At 37.1% G+C, this 22,307-nt stretch overlaps 2 long non-coding RNA genes across 2 annotated transcripts; both read left to right on the top strand.

Annotated features, from left to right (window-relative positions):
* Positions 1-6,111: 6,111 nt before the first annotated feature.
* Positions 6,112-7,223, top strand: LOC125468131. Its single transcript, XR_007257249.1, has 3 exons — positions 6,112-6,273; positions 6,378-6,422; positions 6,905-7,223. It is a non-coding gene; the product is annotated as an uncharacterized LOC125468131 (long non-coding RNA).
* A 7,065-nt stretch (positions 7,224-14,288) lies between these two features.
* Positions 14,289-16,266, top strand: LOC125475862. Its single transcript, XR_007257250.1, has 3 exons — positions 14,289-14,611; positions 14,877-14,992; positions 16,072-16,266. It is a non-coding gene; the product is annotated as an uncharacterized LOC125475862 (long non-coding RNA).
* Positions 16,267-22,307: the final 6,041 nt, after the last annotated feature.

Here is a 22,307-nt window from a genome sequence, read left to right as displayed (position 1 = left end):
TAGCTAAGGGGGTCATCTCCACATATGTTACACTTGCATAATAAAAAGATTTCCAGTTGATCTTTCGATAAATTATGAAACTCATCACCCCGGGTTAATTAGGTCCGCTTAAATTAACCGTCAAGTTTTCCTTAAGTTAATGAATTGGATGGGTTAGCGCAACGCAATTCACAACATTCTCCAAAAGTCATTTACGTGAACAGCACAATAAAGATACAATCAAAGATCATTAAGCATTATGAAAACTATAAGTGTTGACGAGGCATTCGTTACTATGATGAGCATGAAACTCGTGCCAAGAATTCATTTAACGCGATTGTTTATAAGCAACCTCCACTACTTGTGAATATAAGTTCATAACGATTAGGTGAAAATCACTTATATTCTAGCGTCATATTCATGCATGAAAATTAAGCGCGCATTCTTAATAAACATACATAAATAAGTTATCAATCAAACGGTTAAACAAATTGAATCAACAACTTATGAAATGCAATTAGAAGTAATCAAATCAAAATGCAAGCATAAACATATATTTCGAATCACCCCCTAGCTAAGGGGGGGTTTAGTTCCTCATACAAAACAAAGAGAATTAAAATTAAACATTGAAATCAAAGAAACACCTAAACATTCCAACAACTCAAACTTGAATTGTATGAACGTTTAGGCCCTCTTCTCTTCCTCTTTATTGTAGCATAAGGTCTAAGGATAGTTGGTTTGGGGGAATGGAAGTGTGGAATGGAGTGAGGAGTGATGGAAATGGAAAGATGGTTTTTGGATTCTAAGGGAGACTCACGGCTAAGAGAGAAAGGGATGTGTTTGTGGTGTGTTGTGTATGAAATGAGATCTCCATGAATGAATGAATGCAAGGGTATTTATAGGAGTAGTGGAGGGAACATATGGCTATGTCATTTGTAGGTGAAGTAGGTGGATGTTGTAGGTGAAGTAGGTGAAGTAGGTGGATGTTGTAGGTGAAGTACATGTGTTTAAATGGTTGAAATGTGTAGATGATTATGAGTGATAAGTGATAAGTGTATGATATGTTAAGTGATAAGTGAATGATTATGATAAGTGATAAATGAATGTATGATATGATAAGTGGTGAATGATATGTGGTGAATGATAAGTGGTAGTGTTTAAGTATTTAAAATAGGGAACAAAGCCCTTCCTTGCATGGCAAGGAAGGGAGACACAAGGAAACACACGACAATGTCCTAAGGTTGCTAGGAATGTTGTTTTTGTGTTCTAAAATGCGTAGGAGTTTTCAATGATGCTCAAACATGAGGTCTTTTTAGGATTTAACTTTCCTACTTCAAGTCTTCAATTTCGTCCATCCTTTTGGCTCCAAGCATATGATATCCATTCCAATCCCTAATTTGCTCCAAAAGGCTCCAAAAGGCATCATTTTGCATACTTTGCCCTTAGAACCTGAAAACACACAAAAGAAGCATAAAGAACTAAAATAACTAAAGAAACATAACGTAAATGTACGAGAACAAGCCATTTAAGTCGCATAAATATGCTCCTATCAACTAGCTTCGAGTTCCGTAGGAACTCCGAAGTTAAGCGAGAAGGGGGCTAGAGCAATCCCATGATGGGTGACCCACTGGGAAGTTGCTCGTGAGTTCTCAAAAACAAAACCGTGAGGGAGTGGTAAGCCCAAAGCGGACAATATCGTGCTAAGGTGGTGGAGCGGGCCCGGAAAGTAATCCGCCCCGGGGCGGGATGTGAAAATTGGTATCAGAGCCTAACCCTGGTCGTAGTGTGCCGACGAGGACGTCGGGCCCCTAAGGGGGGTGGATTGTAACATCCCACATCGCCCAGGGGAGCGATCCTTAAATGTATATTCTCATCCCTACCTAGCACGAGGCCTTTTGGGAGCTCACTGGCTTCGAGTTTCGTAGGAACTCCGAAGTTAAGCGAGAAGGGGGCTAGAGCAATCCCATGATGGGTGACCCACTGAGAAGTTGCTCGTGAGTTCCCAAAAACAAAACCGTGAGGGAATGGTAAGCCCAAAGCAGACAATATCGTGCTAAGATGGTGGAGCGGGCCCGAAAAGTAATCCGCCCTGGGCCGGGATGTGAAAGAGATGATTTGTGGCCTAAAGTTTCAGCGCATATCTAGTGAGACAAGCTTATTCTTTTGGTAATTTGATCTAACGGCTAAAATTATTATAAATTTTAAAGTGAGCTCCTATTTGTAACCGTTTGATCAAATTTTAAAAGCTCGGATTTGTGGCCTTGGTGGACTTATTGGAAGGGATTTGTGGCCTTGGTGGACTTATTTCTACGGCTAGAAATAAACATAGTTGTGCAACGGAAGAAAAATTGTGTGAAAATCACTTACCTTAAATTTTATAGATGAATTATTTGTCTTGGTATTGAACTCCTAATCAAATTTTTATTGTGGTTTTTGCATAAAGTTTTGAATTTTTGGGATGATTTTGTTTAGTGAGGTAATTGAAGCAGTGGTTCTTGAAATTTTATAGATGAATTATTTGTCTTGGTATCAAATATAACAAAAAATTGACCCGTAATTTTAAAAATATCAGTTTTTTTAAATAAAAAATTATCATATGTAGCCAAAAAGTTAGTTCAATCGACACACACCTTTTAGTATAAAAGCAATGCTTTGGTTATATATGAGTCTTCGATTGCAATTGATTTCATTCATATTTGGGTATTTTTACAGAAATAGAATAGTTTGATTTGTTTTGCCATACATTTCGTCATACCAGTGAAAAAGTAAAATAAAATATGAAAAATTTCTTTCATTTGTGTTTTATCTCAGACTAAAGTGATATTTGACTGTTGCAAACCTTTTACAACATTAGTCAGACGTTGAAGTGTCATTAAACTGGTTCAAACCATTATGACTTTATGGGACTCATTGAGTTACGTGATGGAGGAAATCCTAATCTGGTGTATGGCCTCTAGATCGGCTACACACACAAATCCCCCTTGTAATTTTGTATCACCAAGGCCCACTCTCGCAGAAAAAGTGTGGGATGTCGTAAGTCATACACAAGAATCTCTATCACTTACAAGGTAAGACTTCTTTCTTTGTCCTAATTGTGTGAAAATTGCATTATTCCAACTTGGAACCTGCTACTCTTGTTCCTTAAAGACTTAAAAAGTAAAAGTACCCCACCATTTAGACAACCATTTTTCTAATTGTTACATTCTTTTGCTAATTTTAAATGAATGTCTCACTCCATAACTTCAAGACCGTTCTTCAAATCAACTTATCACATTATTCAAGATCTTCTTATATATAAATAGTTGATTTTAAATGAATGTCTCACTCCATAACTTCAAGACCGTTCTTCAAATCAACGTAACACATCAATCAGGATCTTCTTATATATAAATAGTTGATTTTTCAAACTTGTTAAAATTTGATTAGTTCAACTTTCTCATCTTTGGAATTTTCTATGTAAGAATAATCCTCTAGATGCCAAAAACTCTTTTGGTATAGCCAACTGATACGACAGTCTTCATTCCTAACTTATATTGTATGCGTGTTGACCGTGGGGTATCCCAGATCCATGAAGTTTCTTGATTCACCAAGCACCCACACACGTCTAACTACATCCCAAACTATTGTGTTTAGTTTACGATTCATATTGTTTCATCTGACTAGCATTCGAAGTAAAGTACGGCCGAATAATTAGTTTTGCTTATGAATTAATGGGCTTTGTTAGGCAAGTTTTGGTATACCATACTAAATGCGAAGAGAAAAACTTGGGCAGGGATGACATGGTAAGTGATATGTATATATAGTTTCCAGGTAAAAAATATAGTGTTACAGAATTCAACCTCACAAAACATGTTACAGTAAAATAGATAAAACCAGTAGACATTTTCAACAATGGCAGTGCAATGTATAGTCGTTAAGGCCTAAAGTCGTATAAATATGAAGTGAAATCTAACGATTGGTGTCTGAAAATGAGTTACAGAGGAGGAAGAGAAAGATGGTTAATTATAACCACATTGTGGTGTATTCAAACGAAACCAAGTGATCGCCCTTCGATGTACAAAGTCATCGAAATGCTTGGAAGAGATGTTGAATGTCTGCAATTGCTTCTTAGGCCTTCTTTGTGCCCACAAGAGGCGTCTGTGACTGTGGGTGATATTAAAGAAAATAAATCGAACCCAATGTGTTCTAACATCGAGCTAACATGTTCATCATCAACTAGGTGAATGTCAAATTGTTAAGAAAGTGCAATAATGTTATAATAATTAAATTCTCACTTTAAAGTGATTTAATTAGTAAAGAATTGTTGTCTGTAAATGTTGTTAAAGTTTGGATGTGTGTGTGTACAAAAAAATTGAAAGAATGAAGAACAGTCACTGAAGATTTTGAGAGAATGATGGATAGTTCTCTCTGCAAAATACACACAGGGATATACTTCTATTTCTCTCTCTTGCACACGAAATCGTGCACTACATAACACTTAGTTATGCAGCTGGATTCTCACCATTACACCAATGAGATCTCAACCACACATCTAGCTAGATTCTAGGATTCAAATACATGTCACTAGACATCGACAAATGCAATACATGTCACTACACTTGGTAATTTATAACTCAAGTGATTACACAACTAAATACAAGACATTACTACTAATGTAATCAGCTCATGGCTTATACACTAACAAATGTTTGTGCTTGAATTCATCTATGAACTACCGGTTGGTGGTATACATCTACATGTTTACTCTAATTCAGCAATTGCTTCTAACTCTAGGAGACGCCTTTTGGGGATGCCTGCCTGTGATGTTTGTGTAGGACCTGCAGAAACAAAAGGATTAGGAGGCATCCTCAAGTTTTCTCCTCCTCCTAGCATCTAAACAACCGTTTTCATGGAAGGATGATCCACCGGGTACCACTGGATGCACCAGAGCCCTACAATTGCAAGTTGCTTTGGAATCTTACCATCCCCTTCTTCCCCGATATGGATTCGTAGGCCATCTCCTTCCTCTAGAAGGTTATAAATCCATTATGGATAGTAAATTTCATTGGTATGTCCTCTGTGGTTGAAGCAATATTCTTCTTTCCTCCTATCATCTCAAGCAGCAGCATTCCAAAACTATAAACATCTGCCTTGTAAGACACATTTCCAAAATTCCTGGAAAACACTTCGGGTGCAATGTAGCCCATGGTCCCCCTCGCTGTAGTCATTGACACTATGCTTTGATCCTTGGAACATAACTTGGTCAGACCAAAATTAAAGATTTTTGGTGTGAAGTTTTGGTCTAGCAAAATATTGTGGGGTTTGATATCGAAATGGAGGCTTCGTAGATCACACAAATAATTGCTTTTGCAGCACAAATTGCATTTATATAACACTAAACAAACCTATATTTTTCCTTTTTAATACTTGGTTTGATTACAGAATAACGCTTTTTGCTTGAGCTACAACAAACTCTACATCTTTCTCCATTCTAAAATTGAGGAGAGCTGCAGTCAACCTTTGCCACTCGATTTCACGCTATTTACAATAAAAAAGATCAGATTTTGCCTCGGTTGGAAAGGTAATTCTTAAAAGTTAGGAGAGTAATTTTGTCCGTAAGTTTGGTTGCCCTCCTATACACGTGTTGGCCGACCATGAGATGGGTTGCATTCGATGGGGACGACGGCTGTGTGGAGAGTCGAGGAAGATGAAAAGTGCGTTGAAAGGAAAGCAGATGGTTACCCTACTGACTCCTGTTTGCGCTCTCCTCCCTCTCAGTTCCTCTTTCTCCTCTACTGAAACCACAATCTTCCTCTCCTCGGCGCGCTCCCATGTCTCTCGCCATGGAGCCCACAAACTAAGCAAGTAGTGACGGTCACAAGACTCAAACATGGCGGATGCGTACTGGAGGTATAATGACGGCTAGCAACCGCCGCCGTCGGCGATGAATATAGCCGTCGGAAAGCGTCCTCGCTTCGGTTACAGTATGATGGATTCCTTGAATACCCCTTTTTTTTCCTCTTTCATTTTTGCGTTGGTTTGGGGTGGGATCTGGGTTTTCTCTACATTGCTTAAATTTTGCATTTTTTTTTCTTTTCTGGATTTCAATTAAGAAATGGATAAATTTGGGAGTTTCTGATGACTTTGTTCCTTATCAGCTGCCAATACCAGTGCCAGAGATGGATCTACGGCCACCACCGCCAACCACGCCGCTGGGAAGATCTTAGATTGAAAACTGGAACTTTGTACGAGGTTTCATGAATAGAGGAAGTGTGCTTGCTCACTCTCTGAGTGTTTCGTCGAGGGGTGAACACGGTTATTTTTACTTTATTGTCTTATTGTAATTGTAACTGAGATTTGTGGCTTTATCATTCTTACATTCATTGCTTTTTGTTGATGAATGTAATCTGATTTTGCAGGTCAAGGTTTTTCAACAAGAAAATTAACCTGCAAATTAAATTGAGGTATGAATGAGTTTATCCAACTTTAATTATTTTGGTCTGCGTTTTCTTTTTTTTTTCTTTTTATTTTTTTTTGAAATTAGATATTTTTTGTAGACATTTTTCCATAAAATTGACTAAATTACTCATACTTTTACACATGCATCAGCTATGGCTCAATGGTTTAAAAATTAAATACCAGAAAGATGGTTATTCTAGCTTTCTAAACAGGTTTGTATCTATTTTTATTTTTATTTTTTGCAATGCTCCTCTGCACTACAAGGTCTCTCTCTCTCAAAAGATTCAATTTTTTGTTTCTGGGTCTTTGTTTTCTCATTGTTTCACTGGTGGGTTTTTGTTTTTTTTTTTTGTTACGTTGGTGGGTTTTTGTTTTTTTAATTGTTACATTGACCGGTTTTTGTTAATTTCTTTGTCCATTTGCAAGAATGTGTAATTTTGTTAATGAGGTGGAGTTGCAATAAGAATTGCATTGCATTTGGTTGCAGTGTGTTTGTTTCCACCGCGTTATCAAAGGCTTTATGATACAAGGTGGAGACATTTCGGCTGGAAATGGCAGTGGGGGAGAGTCAATTTACGGGTTGAAGTTTGAAGATGAAAACTTTGACATAAAGCATGAGAGAAAAGGAATGTTGTCTATGGCTAATAAAGGCCTTGACACCAGTGGCTCTCAGTTTTTCATTACCACCACTTGGACTTCTCATCTGGATGGGAATTGCGTTTGGGAAGGTGATCAAGGGCATGGGTGTGGTTCGCTCAGTTGAGAATGTGAACACGAAGGGCGGAGACTTGCCTATCCAATAGTATGTTTTTTAATCTTTATACAGAAGCAAGACTACAAGATGGCCCTCAGAAAGTATCGCAAGGTTTTGTGGTATGTGGATATATGCTGCGAGCTGGAAGAAATAGATGAAGGTAAACCAGTTGCTTTGCACTACAGAGTGTCCCTTGCTTTCTTTGATCATCTTATGACATTATCTTTGTGATTAAACAGAGATGAGCTCCTCTTTGCGGGAGACAAAAGTCCAAGATATTTACTAATAGCTCAGTAAGAATTTTCATTTATCAAATTTGAAAGCACTGGATGTTAAATGAATTCTCTTGGAAACCCTCTTGAAATGAAAGCAAACTTACTGTCTGGATAAGTAAACCAATTTCAGTTAAGCAGTGTAAATGACAAGTTGTTGAACTATGGTTATTGCAGAAAGTGTACATTTATGAGTGGTAGTGATTGACATCAAAATTGTATGATAGTAACTTAATCATACTTAAATTAAGCCTGTTAGACAAAGTGAAAATTACTGTGGGTTCTGAGTTGCTATGAAGAATCCTTGAAATGAGTGAAACCAAAAAGACAACTATGAATATGGTAATCAGGCCTCGCTTTAATACTTCTCTGATAGGTGAGTTTTCTGTTCAGGCCTGCAGGTTGAAATTAGGAGACCTAGACGGAGCGTTGTTGGACACAGACTTTGCATTGCGTGATTGGGAAGCTAATGTGAAGGCCTTGTTTCGCCAAGGCCAGGTAATAATCTTTAATTGGCAAGAATTCATAGAGCCTTCTGGTTGCCGTTTATTACATTTTTTAATTGAAGTAGTTGTGTCCTTTTTTTTTTTGCATGGGATAGAAACTGACTCAAATGTGGGTAAGAACCGTGAATCTCTAATCCTCTTCCTCTTTTCAGTGTCTTTTAATGTAGCTCCCAATTGATCATTTTCTGTGGTTTTTGTTTTCTGGGTTTTTTGGTTGTCTAGAAAATGCCGTAAACGAAGGAAAGTTTGAAGCATTTTTGTTTTATTTTGGGTTGTACGATTAAGTTCTCTGTATTTGTAGAGGATGTGTTTACTTCGTCTAAGCTAAACATTAAGAAGAGATTTAGTTGTTGAATGTTTGAACAACTCTTTATATGTAAATAGCTTTGTCAACAACTACTATATATTATGCAAATACTTATTTTGCATCTACGCACAATGCTTCAACACATTTAGTCCCTTATCCCAACACTAATTGTACTTAAAATTGTATGATAGTAACTTAATCATACTTAAATTAAGCCTGTTAGACAAAGTGAAAATTACTGTGGGTTCTGAGTTGCTATGAAGAATCCTTGAAATGAGTGAAACCAAAAAGACAACTATGAATATGGTAATCAGGCCTCGCTTTAATACTTCTCTGATAGGTGAGTTTTCTGTTCAGGCCTGCAGGTTGAAATTAGGAGACCTAGACGGAGCGTTGTTGGACACAGACTTTGCATTGCGTGATTGGGAAGCTAATGTGAAGGCCTTGTTTCGCCAAGGCCAGGTAATAATCTTTAATTGGCAAGAATTCATAGAGCCTTCTGGTTGCCGTTTATTACATTTTTTAATTGAAGTAGTTGTGTCTTTTTTTTTGCATGGGATAGAAACTGACTCAAATGTGGGTAAGAACCGTGAATCTCTAATCCTCTTCCTCTTTTCAGTGTCTTTTAATGTAGCTCCCAATTGATCATTTTCTGTGGTTTTTGTTTTCTGGGTTTTTTGGTTGTCTAGAAAATGCCGTAAACGAAGGAAAGTTTGAAGCATTTTTGTTTTATTTTGGGTTGTACGATTAAGTTCTCTGTATTTGTAGGGGATGTGTTTACTTCGTCTAAGCTAAACATTAAGAAGAGATTTAGTTGTTGAATGTTTGAACAACTCGTTATATGTAAATAGCTTTGTCAACAACTACTATGGGCTGGTTTGGTATTGCTGTGCTTTGAAAAAAAGCTGCTTCTGCTGTGCTGTGAGAATAAGCAGCTGTGAAATAAAGCAGCAGAGTGTTTGGTAAACTTTTTTGTAAAAGTGCTTTTGAAAAAAAAAAAAGCAATATTAGAGTGTTTGGTAAACTTTTATGTAAAACAGATGTGAAAAAAAACCGATTTTTCAAAGCTAGGTTTTGCAGCTTCTTGTTTTTGGCTTTTTTTCATCCAAAACTGTGAAAAAAAGCTGAAGCTGAGTGTTTACTAAACACAAAAACAGCTCCCAACTTTTTTTTATAGCAGTTTTTTTCAGAATCACCTTAGTACCAAACCAGGTCTATATATTATGCAAATACTTATTTTGCATCTACGCACAATGCTTCAACACATTTAGTCCCTTATCCCAACACTAATTGTACTTAAAATTCATTTGCCATTCCCATGGCAATGCGCGGGCTAAAAATGCTAGTAATTGACTAAAACAATAAATGGCGAGAGTATAGAATTTGTTTTCCCAGAAAATTGGGGGTAAAACTGGAAGAAGAGTGAGTCAAAGAAGGGTAATGAGAATGAAGAGAAGAACAGAAGCAATGAAGGGGATACTTTACAGCAGCAACAAGGACCCTGTGTGTGTCACGCATGGTCTCTTTGATAAAAGTAAACACATTCGAAGGATAATATGCAGATTAGTTTTTGGTTGTACAAAAAGGTGAGAGAATGACGGTTTGGTCCTTTCACGGTTTCACTTGGGTACCGTTTGGTACGTGGGACGGGACGGAACAAAGTGGGACAAGGCGTTCCGTCCCACGTTTGGTGCGCCTAAAACAGGTGGAACGAGCTGTTCCACGGAACAAGTTTTGGGTGAATTTTCGTTCCACCTCACCCCCCTGGAACGACTCGTTCCACATCTGTGGAACACAAAATTATAACCTCTCCGTTTCCTTATTCTTCCTCCTTGTTTCCATCCGAGGGTATCTTTACTCCCGTTCCGTCATGTCCCGTCCCGTCCCGTCCCGTCCCATTCTGTTCCGTCCCGTCCCGTCTGCATACCAAACGATACCTTGGTGAACATATGGGTGGGCATGATTCGATTTCGTCCGGTTTAACATAAAAAACAAAATTCAGACCAAAGAATTTGCATGGTTTGATTTGGTTTGGTCGATTTATGCATGGTACATGTCGCAACACTTGAACTAATCAATACCTATTTAAGAGAGAGAGAGAGAGAGAGAGAGAGAGAGCTCTATTTTATGTAAGACCCATTTTGAACATAAATATTAACTGATTCCACAACAATTGTAAAATGTTTATTAAATTAAACCAAATATATATTCTAAAATATTCAAACTAAACATTCACTAGTTGAAACACTTGTCAAAGAGAATTTGCAAATAAAAAGAAACAAAAGCAAAAATATGTTAAATTTTATAATACTTCAAGATGTTAATGCATTAAGATTAAAATCGGTCCTACAATTTTATTGTATCTAAAATTAAACTCAGGCTTTTGATGTCGTTTTTTCCTTGCTAAAAGATTCGGACATTCACTTTGTAGTAGTGGCATGTCGTTCATTAGAGCTGCTTTTCTTTTCATTGGCTGATGAGGAGCCCGTTTCCTTGTTTTCTGTTTTACTACTCTTTGCTTTTTCACTGCTTCTTCCCTTAGGTCCATTGTCAAATGTATACAAGGACACAATTTCAGGAATTTGCCCTGGAATGTTGTAATTCGATTTCGACGCCATTGTTCTAGCAAAAATTTCCACTCCTTGGAATTACAATTGTAATCGACAAACTAATTGCGAAATCCTTAAAGGCGAAAAGACAATGATGTGGTACTGGCTAAAAACCCTCCGATAGTCAAGGTAAACTCGTACAATTGAATTCGACTTAGAGCTCAAAGTATTGCGTGCCTTGTATTGTTCATGAAGGAGGTATTTATACTAGTAAGATGGACTCCTGACTCCTTGTTTAAGTAGGAGTATGTAAACTTACTCGTTTGCCCACTATCAACGAGGACATTGAGGAGAAGGAAACAAGATAGATTATTTCCCTTCTTTTTTCATCTGGTTCCATTGATATCTTTCCCTCTAGCAGACAGATTCTCTAGCATAGATATAAAATTAAAATAAATTTCAAATTTACAATTAAGTTTACAAAAGTTGAAATATCGCAAGGTAAATTGTAAGTTAACTGTTTACTTACCAAGAATAAGAGTTAGAACTATTGTGATTCTTTACTGATTTTCGTTAATTAAAACATCGGTATTGAAACTTTCTTGTTTAGCACATATGGAAACGTAAAAAGTGTGAGTTCCTTGAAAAATTAGGGATGAGATAAACTGTGGAACTAGTTGATCACAATCCCATTCTTTTTTTTCCTAAAACTTGATTCACGACTTCTTCTATTCCAAGTAAGTAAACATGTCTAATCCTCCTTCTGATTCTCGCTTGTATTAAAATAAAAATAAAAAACTGGAAGCATGTTCTTTTCTCCAACTTCTCTCTGTTTTTCTTTTTGTGCTAAAAATTGCTTTACCTTGTGTGTAAAGGAAGCACGACAGGGTACCTGTGCAATCTAAATGCCAATCTATGTACGTGTGACCCGACTCGTTAAGTAAGATTAAGATAAGAGCAGCGGTGTCATTGAGGAGGTAGCAAATCCATGATACTTCAGCTAGTGTTGTCAAATAAGAGCAGCTGTGGATTATGGAGATAGAAGTGAAGGTCATTGAGGAGGTAGCAAATCCATGATATTTGTTTGGGCTAGAGAATGGTATTCACTTTCGGTTGAAGACCAAGCAACAATTGGTTGCTTCTTCGCACTCTGTTGGAACCCCCAGTCCCACATCGGACAGAGGGAGAAGAGAAGAATGCTTTAAATAGAAATACCCCTCTCTAATTAACACCGAGGCCTTTTGTGATAAAACCCCACACCTGAGGATTGTGCAGGTGGTTAAGTGGGGACAATATCGGTGTTGTTGGAGTGGGCCCTCGGCCCGTCGACTTGAAAATTTCCACATGGTATCAGAGCCAGGGGACGGGCCCGTACTACCACGTGATTGGGTGGATCCCCATTGGCCCCGCGTGATTGTCCACGTAGGCCAAAGATGCCACGTGTTTGGGTGGGTCCCCATTGGCCCAGCGTGATTGGGTGAGTCCCGACATGGCTCCACGTGGTTGTCGAAGTGTGGAAATTCACGTGTGACCCATAAGTGGGGTCTTACGTGCGGGGGAGTGTTGGAACCCCCAGTCCCACATCGGACAGAGGGAGAAGAGAAGAATGCTTTAAATAGAAATACCCCTCTCTAATTAACACCGAGGCCTTTTGTGATAAAACCCCACACCTGAGGATTGTGCAGGTGGTTAAGTGGGGACAATATCGTTGTTGTTGGAGTGGGCCCTCGGCCCGTCGACCTGAAAATTTCCACACACTCCATGAAATAAGATTGTTTCAAAAGAATATGTAGAACCCAAATGTAGAAAGACTATCAATGGGACAACTAGCCTAGTTGGCATTCAAAAAAGTAGTGATATTTGTAGAACCTTTGGTGAGAAGAAGTCCATGATCTGGAGTCCCCTTAAGATAACGGAGAATCCGCTTGAGGGCTGTGAAATGAGTTGTTTTGGGATCTGAAGATGTTGACAAACTTGATTAACGAAAAAGGTGATGTTAGGCCTTGTCCATGTAAGGTGTTGTAAAACACCATCCAATGATCTGTACATGATAGGGTCTTGAAGGAGCAAGTTTAGAAGCAGATGAAACCGATGCACATGGTTTGGAATCTAGCATGTTGGCTTTTGTTAGGAGGTCTTGGACATACTTGGTTTGAACCAAGAAGAGCGTGTCTGCTGTTCGATGAGCTTGAATACCAAGAAAAAAGTGCAACGGACCAAGATTCTTCGTAGCAAATTGAGTATTGAGCTTGTTGATAAAAAATTCACAATGAGAAGAAGAGTTACCTGTAATCAGAATACCATCAGCATAAACAAGTATAAAAGTGAGTGAGTCATCAACCTTGACAAAGAGTGAAGGATCTGCTATAGAGGAACGGAATCTGAGAGCTACAAGACTACAATAGAGCTCATCGTGCCAAGCTCGCGTCGCTTGTTTGAGACCGTATATAGACTCGTGAAGCTTGCACACAAAATGAGGTCTGAGAGGATCTATAATCTTTGAGGTTGAGCTACATACAAATCTTCATGAAGTGTACCATGAAGGAAGGCATTGGAGACATCCAATTGAGTAATCAACCAATTGAACTGGAGAGCTAGAGATAAAATGAGTCAGATAGTTGTTGATTTAGCGACCGGACTAAATGTTTCATGGTAGTCAATACCATGTTGTTGAAGAAACCCTTTACCAACAAGTCATGCTTTATATCAATCCAAACTGCCATCTGCCTTGTATTTAACTCGATACACCCATTTAGATCCAGTAATGTTGTGAGAATGAGGTGGCAGAACAAGTGTCCAAGTGTGTGTATTCTTTCTCCAATGACTAATCAAGGAGTTTTATTAGGAATAGTTTCAATGACTAGGAGCATACGAGAAATCAAACGTAATAGAAAATTCCAAAAAAAATTGCAAGAGCCTTCTTCTAGTATTTGAATCAAGCCCTCAATGAAACCAACAATTTGTGATAGTGAAAATCTGCCGTCTTTAGTCTCTACGAATTTGTATTGACAAAACAATCAACACTTTTGATTAAAGGCCAAAACCTCACGTCTCATGAGGTTGTTGGAGGGGGGGGGTGTTGGCTAATAGATCTCTGATGCCTAAGTCAGTTTCTCTAAAAATAGTAAGTGTTTAGGACTTGTATGCTTAACAAAAAGCTTACTAAAATTTGGTGGAGATGGAGGTATTTATAAGAGGAGTGGCTTGCTATAGGGCTAGGATTTTGCCTACACATGGGGGTATACTTGCCATTTGAAATTTTCATTAAATGTGCACTTATTACTATGCTTTGAAAAAAAAGAAAAAATTGGAGTAGAAAAATTTATCTTAAATCCATTCTTTTATAATATCAGGTTAATTAAATGGTTGGAACACAAAAATTATTTTGGGTTAAAACTTGAATTTTTTAAGCTAAAAATTTTAAATTTTTATTCAAGAGTCGGAGATGATCTAACAGTAGTCGTTTTTTTTTTTTTTTTTTTTTTACCAAACATAAAGCTATTCTTCCCGACTGCTAGTCCGACTCCACGTCCAGTTACAAGCTCTCTTCATCGAAGAAGAACGATGCTGCCTAAGAAACCTCATCGAATCTCGTGATTTCCCGAACCACCGGCTTCTCGCAATTTCACAAACCTCTACCATTGCCGCTGACTTCTCTAACCTAAATCAAGCGTGCTGCTTCATCCAAGAACACGAAGTTGCTGACTTTTGTAATCGGAATCGCCGACGATTCCGGTGATGTCTGGCCTCGATGTTGGTCTCAAATGACTCATCATCACCCGATATACCTTCTAGGCCCATTGCATGTGAAGATCTTATTCAAATTTGTGATTTAATATAATTGAATTTTAGTAAATTTTTCATGATTTTGTAAAGAAATTCGTTTAAATTTCAGGGCTTTGGAGGGTTCTTCATTAAATTATGGGTTTTTTGACGTTTCTATCTGAGATCTAGTGTTTTTTTTTTCTAGATTTGTAGAATGCTTAGATTAAATTTGTGAGTTTGGTAGTGGTATTTTTCTGTGCATTTTTGGTGAACTTGGTTGTGGGTTTTGATGTTTGCCTGCAGCAGGGAAAGGGAAGAAAATCATTCCACTCCCTCCAACAGTTCCCGACTCTTATTTTGCACCGCCAACTCGCGAACCAAGTGCTATTTCAGCACCTGCAGGAGATGAACGAAGCGAGATGGTATAGTTTTCTGTAATTTTTACTATTGCTGTATGTAAATGACCAAATCGAAATGTCTTTGATTTCCTTACAAATTCAGTTTCCTGACTTATTTTCCTTTTTTCAATTTGAATGCAACTTTGTCCAATCGTATTTTCTTATATGGTTAGCTTCAGAAACCACTACTCCACAATTCTAGAAAGTTAAAATTGCCATCTGCATCGAATATATGTAATTTAGTTGTGATGCGGAAGCTTGAGAGGTCATCTAGAAATGCAGCACTATCTAATTTAGTTGATTCAATCAAAGCATAAAAGCAAACAACTCACATACAGAAATTGTATCAAGCAACCGGTTATTTAATCAAAAGTTAACACAGCAAAATGTTAACCCAAAACCCTCTCTTATATGGCTACATTGATGTCAACAAGCTTTTAGTTTGTTAGTCTTCACCGGTTCGGTGGCATCTTTGTAATGGTCTTCCTTATGAACCCGGTCTTCTCTCCAGAGGGTCTGCTAAGTTCCGAATATTTCTACCTCTATTTATATATATACATGTATGGATAGCTGCTTCGATGTTCACTTGGTGTACATATTTTACACACAAAGCACTTTTGAAAGTTTACTGTTATTGATGTGAGTTAGTTTGTTGTTTTTAATCATAAAATTAAAGAGGAGGGCTTGATCATGACTATATTTGATAATTAATTCATAACTCTTTAATTTACATGAACAACCTTTACATTTCTGCTAAATATTAATTGGTGTTGGACGTCTTATTACACATAATACGCGATATTCTTTTTGTTTGCTAAAAAGAAAGTGATTCATTATATATGCATGGTGTGTGTGAGTTACTACAGAGCTAATAGGTGAATCTACATAGAAGAGCATTTATATACCTGCTGCTTGATGTGGAATTTTACCTTCTCTTTTTTTTTATTTTTTATTTTTTAGCAATAACACATACGATCTTGGATTCTATTTCAATGAAAGCAGATCAAGTTTCAGAGTGAAAATTTTCATTGATTTTGTAGTTTTATTAGTGTGAATTATCCAGCACACACACCATGATGTCTTTGCTAATGAGTAGTCTACAGGGTCCTTTGGTCCGAAAGAGTTTCAGCAGCTAGGCAGTTGCAACACACGTTAAGTACTTCCATGTGCCTCCTTATGCTGGGATTTTGTTAGACAGGTATGTATTTTATCTTCATATACTTCATAGTTTTATTTAGTTTTGATATATAATCAACTAGAAACGCATTCAGTTGAGTGAATTCTGCATTGTGACATACATGACATTGGAGTATTGCTCTGTTTGTGATTAAGGATGGTTATGTTTTCTCATATTTACATTGATACTGTGAAATGTTGAGTAAAAATCAATTTAGGGGAACTATATACTGCTAGAGATGTGCATATTAATCCCGCCTAATGTAAAATTTAGAAATCTGGCATAGTGAAGATCCAATAGAGAATATGAGAAACCCAACTTAATTTTATGAATTTGTTTTGGTGCCTACAAATGAAATCTGGCATGGTGAAAGTTTGTGTACCGAAATTATGACAAATTTTCCTTCATCTTTAGATTTTCATTCAATTCAATTCATATGCAATTTAGTGTGATTCAATTCATAAGTGATCAAATGCTGTTTTTAATTTCCTTCTTCTTTTGATTTTCAGTTCAACGTTGTCGTACAAAATGAAGGAGACGTCATTAACAGAGTTACAGATTTAGGTGTCTTTAGTGAAACAAAACTGGATTGTTTTAACTTTGTATAGTTGTAAACATAAAACAATCTCTGGGATAGAGCCATAGCTCTTGAAAGACAATCCTTAAGGATGGCATACCAACATTCCCAATTTTTTCCATGTAATATATGAACGTAAATAGCACTTCCTTAACACATGGATGTAATATATGTATATAAATACCACTCTGTGGCACATATATTTTTCAAGACATCTACATATTCAATAATGTTTTCGAACTCCACCGCAACGCACAGGTACTCTTTGGTAGTTTTGTACAAAACATCATTTTATGCAAATCTGTTGTATCAACTTCATGCTCAAATTAAGAATAAGTTGAGAACGTGGCTTTTAAGAAAGGAAAATGATAAAACACATACTATGTTTTTTTCCTCTTATACACCTATCTTTAATCATGTTCATTGTTTTTATTGATTTATTCAACTCATTGTTTAGAAATAAAGAAGGATGTGTGATAGGCTAATTAAAAAATGTGTGTGAAGTTTAGTTTCCTTCAGAAACCAAGAGAAATGTAGGAAAGCGAGACACTTTACAGTTTCATGACATGCTCTATTAAAAAAGGAATTAAAAAATGGCATTTTAGTCAAAATGGTCTTGAAATTTGTATAACGTATCATTTTATTTTTTGAGATTTAAAATCAATAGAAATGATTTCTGAGATTGTTCATCATTCATCATTTTGGTTTAAAAAACTTTGTTAAGTTGAGAATATTTTTATCAAATCAAATTCTCCACTTACTTTTTCACATTATCTCTCATTTTCCTAAAAAAAATTACCCATATGTTGCTGATTTTGGCAGTGAAATCAAATCTTCATCCGTTATTAAAAATGATTTGGCGCCAAATTCAAGTACATCATCGCAAACGGTCCCTGACTTTTTCCCTTATGTTAATTTTTGGAAAAAAACTGTACATTGTGCATTTTAAATATAAATGAAATGGATGGTCCAAAGTATGATATATCTGCAGACAAGGCTAAATCAATAGAATTACCAAAAAGAGATACCATGTTCCATTACATGAGATTTTCAACATGATCAGCATTATAACTTGCAAAATATTCAAATGTTCAACATCAAAAAACAATATCCACATGTTTAACAACAAGATCAAACTCTAAATGTTCAACTGCAAAATCAATGTTCAACTGTTCTAATTCACAGAAAAGAAGAAAAGAGATGGTTGTAGCTTGTTTCTTCCATTTGTGCAATGACATCCAAACTACAAACTCCCTCCATACTCAAGGCTTCCAGGATTTGTCTCTCTTTACAGGTGATTTATATCTTTTGTTGGTAGATTGTGATTGTGATTGTGGTGGCACTACTTGAGAAGTGACACCAATGCAGCCTTGTACCTGTTAAAAACAAAATGATAGCAGCTTACGCTTAGTCACCCTATAAAATCCAAATCATACTCCTTCTATCACAATTTACACAAATTATTGTTGAAAAAAGAGAGTAAAGAATAAACAATACAAAAACTAAAGGACTATTGATTGTACCATTTGAACTTGTGGAGTGGGCTGTGAGCTAGATACTACTATTCTCATGCCTCTACCTTTTCCCATGCCCCTGCCCTTTCCCACCTACATTATCAACCAATTTAATGAACTTCACTTTCATTATCAAAAACTACATTTGAAAAACAAAAATACAATATAAAACAAATTATACCTCTCGTATAGATTTGTTAACAACCGAATGATTTGGCTCTTGAGTGGCTTGAGTTCCTATTTTTAAAATGACCTCAATGCTCACGGTCAATCTCCATGTTCAACAATGTGATGTGAGGAAGTTCTCCTCAAGTCACGTATGAAATCAATAGAACTGTGACAGCTTGTCATGCATATCACTCGATCTCAACCTGTTGATATTTTGCTTGTGCTATGAAAGTAGATGGCAAACCAGGTCTCATCTTTTGATAATACTAACAAACTATAGAATTATTGTAATAGGAAGAATAATTGTACAGATACATCAATGCATGCCAACAAAAGAGTTCTAGCGATTCAGCTGACCTTGTCAGTGTATGGGAGAGCACAAATAATGTAGCATATGATTCTTCTTGTTTCATGCACACTTCAGGGCCACATAACTGCAGCTCCCCAAAGCTAGGGAGCAAAGCAGATGGAACGAAACATGTACCACAAAGTTATTTTGACTTTCCTCCTTTACCTGGATTTGTTTGGAAAGAGTGAAGAAGATAAGAGTGAAGAAGATAAAAATGAAGGTGGAGTGCATGATGATGAATTTTCCTCACAACATAAGTCCAGGTCGAAAAAGGACAGCATGCACGGTTTTCAAGTCAATAACAATGTAGATTTAGTTATTGAATAAAACAGCTCACCATCCAAGAAAGTTTCACATGCCATTAACTCTGAAATTGAATTGGTTTCTACTGATGCCCATCAATCTGTGACGCAGTCCAGTAATATGGGTAATAAGACAGAAAGGGTAAACACTAAACAGGTTTAGAGTATCAGATGTACCAGAAACAGAATTTAGAAAGACAACCATGTCTCAAGGAGGGGCTGTGAATGAAGACAGTTTCTCAGTGGATTTGGACTCTCCACAGAAAAGATAAGTTTTCCTTTCTTCCTTATTCTTGTATTTTCTTACTTTTTTATGGAGGTGGGAAATTAACTCATTCTCATCAATGGATATTTAGACAGAATTATTTTAAGTTGATAAAATCTGCCTTTTTTCAGTTGTTGATGTTGTTAGTGTTCTTGGAAATTATAAGATGCAAACTTCTAATTCAAAGAAAGAAAGATGATCTAAGAAGAAGAAGAAGATAAGAGTGGTTTACAAAAGAGTGATTTTGATATTCTCTTCCCTGCAAATTAGTAGAGGAATGTTTCCATTTCATTCACACTGAAAACGTGGGGATGGAGCAATATATGTCAGTATCCCAGTTAGTTACATAGCTGGAATTTTCACAATTACAACCAAATGATCTTAGCCACTCATTTGATCATAACCTGGGATTCTCATGCGCATTCATAGGCTTACATCATTTTGCCTTACACTTGTCAATATTCTAGACTAAGTGAATACACAATTTAGGAAAAGGCTTATTCCTAAAATAGCTCATAACTTACAATTCAACACTCCCCCTTAAGTTTTGAGCTGACTTTACTCCAAGTTTGTCTATGAGATAGTTGAACCTGTCCCTTGCCAAAGCTTTGGTGTAGATGTCTGCACTTGCTTATTTGTAGGACAATATACACCAAGTCGATGATTCCTTCCTGCAAAGCGTCTTTAATGAAATGATATCTTAGATCAATATGTTTGGTTTTCTGGTGGAACACAGGATTTTTAAAAATTGCTATTGCAGATGTGTTATCACACTGCAAATGGGTAGCTTCTGTTTGAAGTTCTCCAAAGTCCTCCAGCACGAACCTAAGCCAAATTGCTTATGCAGTGGCCTCAGATGCACTTATGTACTCAGCTTCTGCTGTTGAGAGTGCTACACAGTTTTGTTTAACTGAGGCCCATGAAAAAACACCACAGCCAAAAGAAAAGGCATATCTAGATGTACTCTTGCTGTCATCAATCGATCCACCCTAGTCTCTATCACAAAATCCGATCAGAACAACATTCATTCCTTTCACAAATTCCAGCCCATATTCTAGGGTTCCTGTAACATATCTCAACACCCTTCTTGATGTCCCATAGTGCTTATTGGTAGGATTATGCATGAGTTTAGGAAGAAAACTAGCAACGTACATTATATTGGGTCTAGTGGCTGTCAGGTATAACAGGCTGCCAACCACTTTCCTATATTGTTCTTCACAAGTTGGTCCACTCCCATCATCTTTGGTGGAGTGGAAATTGGTTTACAGTCACTCAAACCGAACTTACTCAACAAAGAAGCAACATACTTTCTCTGTTAAATAAATATGCTTGAGTGATTTGAATAATCCCCATACTAAGAAAATGAAGTAGGCCAAGGTCAGTCATTTCATATTTTTCCATCATATCTCATTTGAACTCTTCCAGCATGGTTTTACTATTGCTAGTGTACACTATGTCATCTACATAGATGGACACAATCAATATCTCAAACTCTCCCTTTGTCTTGATGTAAAGAGTTGCTTCACTTAGGCTTTTTTCAAAACCACAAAGAGAGAAATAAGTATCAATCTCTCCGTACCAAGCCCTAGGTGCCTGTTTTAAGCCATAAAATGCCTTGTGTAGTTTACACACCTTATCTTCTCTTCCTTGCACTTCAAAACCATCAGGTTGTTCCACACAAACCTTTTCTTGGAGCAACCATTGAGGAAGGCAGATTTAACATCAAGCTGATAAAGTTTCCAACTCTTTTGAGTAGCTAAAGCAACCAAAGTTCTAATTGTATCGAATTTGGCCATATGTGCAAATGTTTCATTATAATCTACCCATGGCTTTTGAGCATATCCCTTTGCAACAAGCCTTGCCTTGTTCTTTTGTACAATCCCATCAAGATTAAGTTTAGTCTTAAACACCCATTTAACCCCAATCACAAGTTTGTCAACAGGTCGATCAACAGGATCCCAAGTTGCATTCTCTCTATCATAGATATCTCATCTTTCATTGCTTTCATCCATGATTCATCTTACACTGCATCCTCATATTTTTTTGGTTCTAAGATGCACAGATTGCATTGCAAGCACATCGTCCAGTTTTCTCCATTTTAGTGGAGCGTGATCATAAGGTTGAACATAACTTATGTTTCTATCAATGCTACCAAATGATTCACATGTAGATGATGTCGAAGTTGACTGAGTTAGCTATTTCTGCAACAAGTTCCACTTTGCATTGCTGGTGACAAGACATTGGAAGTACTAGGAGTACTAGTCACATTTTCAACCCTAGGAGCAATTTCAGATTGTGTTTCACATTCAAGTATTGTAACCCTCCTCTCTGTGACACACCCCGACCCAAAATATCAACTATAACTCCAAATCGAGCTGTGCTGGTTGACACCTGGAAGGTGATGAAGCCATAAAGTATAATGATGTGGACAATGTGAATAAATTTAGCCCTAAAAGTGCCTTAGGACCAGAGTGCACTGCTAGCAGGAACGAGCCCGTTTCACACGCAACATTAGAGCATAAGTAAAGTACAGTAGTGTGCGTAAGGACCATATCCTTAGAGGTAGCCACCTATACTGAGATTCGCCAAAAATCCTCGTCGATACGAACTTCCAACAGCTAAAACCTGGAGAGGCACAAAAACAAAGGTGAGTGGGCCAGAAAATAAAGTTCTCAATAAAAACATTTTTGAAAACATTATAACCCCTTGCCGTAAAACCTGTATAATTTCCCAGAAAATAATAATACATACGTATATAGAAATCATGCTCGAGAGCAGTGAAAACCAAGTATATGCCATGTCAAGTATCTCAGCAATGAAATAAGTAAGCCAGGTGAAATAAATCAATGTAAAATGTATGCCAACCAGAGTCACCTAACGTGACCTGTACGGCTCTAAACCTGCACACAGAGTCAAAACCACCTAATGTGGTCTGTACGACAGGCTAGGTGTAAATAAATACGCTCAAGTGCTACGATCACATGAAG

The sequence above is a fragment of a genome, unplaced genomic scaffold (genome assembly GCF_019419815.1).
Source record: "Pyrus x bretschneideri cultivar Hongxiangsu unplaced genomic scaffold, Pyrus_bretschneideri_v1 Contig160, whole genome shotgun sequence".
Classification (NCBI taxonomy): domain Eukaryota; kingdom Viridiplantae; phylum Streptophyta; class Magnoliopsida; order Rosales; family Rosaceae; genus Pyrus; species Pyrus x bretschneideri.
Note: the sequence above shows the minus strand (reverse complement) of the source record. Positions and strands in the feature narration are given on the sequence as shown.